Source organism: Pseudorasbora parva, chromosome 18 (genome assembly GCF_024679245.1).
Source record: "Pseudorasbora parva isolate DD20220531a chromosome 18, ASM2467924v1, whole genome shotgun sequence".
In the NCBI taxonomy this organism is placed as follows: Eukaryota; Metazoa; Chordata; class Actinopteri; order Cypriniformes; family Gobionidae; genus Pseudorasbora; species Pseudorasbora parva.
Window position 1 is genome coordinate 30,444,595 of NC_090189.1, and position 4,417 is coordinate 30,449,011.

A 4,417-nucleotide genomic window follows, 5' to 3' on the forward strand; every position below is an offset into this window, starting at 1 on the left:
GGAAACTTTGAACAGGTTCAGTGATTTACTGCAGAGCAAATACTGAGAATATGTTTTAGATGGGGAATATGAGCCAGATGCTGTATGTACTGGCAAATGGACAGTGATGATGGTATAAAACATCTGCTCAAACTGAACCTTTCCAAGCTTCCAAGCATTTCAACAAAATATGCTTTATTTTACTGTAAAAAACACATTTAGAAAAATAAGTTTCCTGGTTGCCTTGAAATTTTGAGTTTATTGAAATAAAATGTTTTCAGTTAATACAATGAAAATTTTTGAGAATCGACAACCTTTTTTCAAATATTATTAAAAGATTTTGTAAGCATATCGGATAATTGTGTGCATGTTTTATTTGCAATGACGCAGTGAAACATGCCAAATTGTACTATTTTCATGATTTATCAAACATTTTTATGTGGTTCAGATACAATAATATTTTGAGTTTCTATTGATTAAACCAATTTTGTTCATTGTATCAAATTTTTTCAATAAACTCAAAATTTTAAGGCAACCAGGTTACTTTTTTAAATGAAACCAACAATTGTTGCTCCAATATCAGGGGAGCTTTATCATATCCATGTTATATTACGTATTTATACACTCACCTAAAGGATTATTAGGAACACCATACTAATACAGAACTGCCTTAATTCTATGTGGCATTAATTCAACAAGGTGCTGAAAGCATTCTTTAGAAATGTTGGCCCATATTGATAGGATAGCATCTTGCAGTTGATGGAGATTTGTGGGATGCACATCCAGGGCACGAAGCTCCCGTTCCACCACATCCCAAAGATGCTCTATTGGGTTGAGATCTGGTGACTGTGGGGGCCATTTTAGTAAAGTGAACTCATTGTCGTGTTCAAGAAATCAATTTGAAATGATTTGAGCTTTGTGACATGGTACATTATCCTGCTGGAAGTAGCCATCAGAGGAAGGGTACATGGTGGGATGGACATGGTCAGAAACAATGCTCAGGTAGGCTGGCATTTAAACGATGCCCAATTGGCACTAAGGGGCCTAAAGTGTGCCAAGAAAACATCCCCCACACCATTACACCACCACCACCAGTCTGCACAGTGGTAGCAAGGCATGATGAATCCATGTTCTCATTCTGTTTACGCCAAATTCTGACTCTACCATCTGAATGTCTCAACAGAAATCGAGACTCATCAGACAAGGCAACATTTTTCCAGCCTTCAACTGTCCAATTTTGGTGAGCTTGTGCAAATTGTAGCCTCTTGTTCCTATTTGTAGTGGAGATGAGTTGTACCCAGAAGGTTCTTCTGCTGTTGTAGCCCATTCTCCTCAAGGTTGTGCGTGTTGTGGCTTCACAAATGCTTTGTTGCATACCTTGGTTGTAACGAGTGGTTATTTCAGTCAAAGTTGCTCTTCTATCAGCTTGAATCAGTCGGCCCATTCTCCTCTGACCTCTAGCATTTACCTCTAGCATTTAGGTGAGTGTATGTAGATACACATATTGCCAAATGTATTGTGACACCCCTCCAAATCATTAAATTCAAGTGTTCCAATCACTTCCATGGCCAAATGTGTATAATATCAAGCACTTAGGCATGCAGATGCTCTCAGGAGCTCAGTGAATTAAAGAGTGGTACCATGTTAGGTTGCTACCTGTGCAATAAGTCCATTCGTGAAATTTCCTCACTACTAAATATTCCACAGTCAAGTTTTATTTGTATTATAAAAAAGTGGAAGCAATTGGAAACAACAGCAATTCAGCCACAAAGTGGTAGGCCATGTAAAATAACAGCGGTGTCAGCGCATGCTGAGGCACACAGTACAGAGAAGCCTGCAACTTTCTGCAGAGTCAATAGCTATAGACCTCCATTCAGATTAGTTTAAAAACAGTGTATAGAGAGCTTCATAAGTTTCCATGGCAGAGCAGCTGCATCCAAGCCTTACATCACCAAGTGCAATACAAAGCCACTGGACTCTAGAGCAGTGGAGACGTGCTCTCTGGAGTGAGGAATCATGCTTCTCTGTCTGGCAATCCGATAGATAAGTCTAGGTTTGGCGGTTACCAGGAGAACGGTACTTGCCAGACTGCATTGTGTCAAGTGTAATGTTCGGTGGAGGGGGGATTGTATTTGGTGTGGGGTTGTTTTTCAGGGGTTGGGCTTGGCCCCTTAGTTCCAGTGAAAGGAACTCTTAATGCTTCAGAATACCAAGACATTTTGGACAATTTCATGCTCCCAACTTTGTGGGAACAGTTTACAGTGGGATTGTTTACACACTAAAATAAAGTAGTACACCATTAGCAAAACCTTACACTCAAGAAGCAAAACATCAGCCCATATTTGCACAACTATAAGCACATTGTCAACCTCACACTTGTTGCAAAACTCTACACACAGTGATTTGCAAAACACTAAACACACTTAACATACATTACACACAAACATCTATCATGAAGTTCCTTCCTTGCAATACCTCACTGGGCAGTCAAAGCACTGACTGTCAAATTACCACACCGTCTAACCAATTGGTTCAACACAATTAGCTGTGCAAACACTTGTGTGCTTAAGTGTAGACACACCAATCAGGTGTATAAGCACTATAAAAAGCAGCAGGTGAGTTCAGTCACTTCAAGCACAATGGAAAGAGTCAGAGAGTAAGACGAGGAGGACAAGGAGGAGGCCTGTGACCAGATGGAGGTAGCAGCAATGCATGGATTCGTCATTCAAGACATTTCTTTCCAAGGTGTCTTGCTAATGACAACATTGCCTGCGATGTTGATGAAAATCTCTGGCCAGATCCTGCTAGGGCGAAGAGACAATGTCTAGTTTTTTCCATTTATTTATTTATTTTTATACAGTAAACTTACAGTACAATGTGTAAAGTGACATTTTGTTACAGTATTATGAATGTCCATGTCAACATTTTGGGCATGTTGAAATAAATGAGTTTCTTCAGTCTACATCATTAGTCTTGTGAACTGTTTGGTGGATTTACATTATATTTGTACTTTGTTGATGGTAGCCTACTCTAATCATAGGGAATTAGAAGTGCTAAAAGTGTTTTAGGTTTATCACAGAAGAGTAACTTGTGCAAACAGAGTATAGTAATGAGAAACGTGTGTGTTTCATATGGTAAAAAAGTGTGATTTTTAAACATAAGTGTATAGTTTTTACAAGAGTGTTTAATTATGCAAAGGAAAGGATCTCTAGTGTTTTGCTAATTAGGTGTGTGGTTGTGCTAATTGTGTGTAGTGTTTTGAAAACACGGACCCTGTTTTGAAAATCGTGCTTAAGCAATCTAAAAAAACTGTAAGGATGGCCCCTTTCTGTTCCAACATACTGCGCACCAGTGCACAAATCAAGGTCCATAAAGACATGGATGAGTGAGTTTATTGTGGAGAAAATTGACTTGAGTCCTGACCTCGACTCTATAGAACACCATTGGGATGAATTAGAGCGGAGACTGCTAGCCAGGACTTCTCGTCCAACATCAGTGCCTGACCTCACAAATGCACTTTTAGAATACACTCATAAACCTTGTGGAAAGCCTTGTCAGAGGAGTTGAAGCTGTTATAGCTGCAAAGGGTGGGCCAACTCCATATTAAACCCTACGGATTAAGAATGGGATGCCATTAAAGTTCGTGTGCATGTAAAGCCAGGTGTCCAAAAACTTTTGTCAATATATAATGTATGTTACAATGGCTGATCAGCAATTAGAAGAGGATCCTGTCAGTTGAATAAAACACAATGCAACATTCCGTCAGCATTGTGCCAGCAAGTCTCTATGGGAGAAAGATCGGCACGCCTGCTCTGATGGAGGGGGGAATATAAACACATAAAAGTGGTGTTGCATTTTTTTACTTTACAATCACCGGCTTCCTTTGATCCAGCCAAAAAAACGTTTCTCTGTCTCTCCCTCTTGTTTTGATGAGATAACAAGATTACAGTTCTCCCTAAATTCCTCCATTGCATAAACACTCTCGCGCAGGGAGGGAAAATAACACGCAGGCAACAAACCGCGGGCACTTGAACCAGACTGCTGTGAAAATAAACTGCCCTCCCCTGTTTGCTCTGCTCCGTGTGCCAGCTTCTAACACAGTCAGACGGCAGGGTTGCACTGTCATGGCAAGCTTGAGAAAGAAATAAACAAGACCCAGAAAGGCGATGAGTGTTTGTGGGTTGGCTGGACAGAAGTACAGAGGTTCTTTTTATTATTATTGTTCTGGGCTAGTACACGAGTGTTGATGGCAAGTGGTGTGAAGCAGCTATGATGTAACTGATATGCTGCTAGCATGATATCATGAGCTAAACTTGTACAGATCTTCAAAACTATGATGAAAAGGAAAAAAAAACTCAAATCGGTTGAACAACATCTATTCATGATGTTAGCACAATGGTTCTGTTGAGCATGACATGCCACATAAAAGTATGTACTT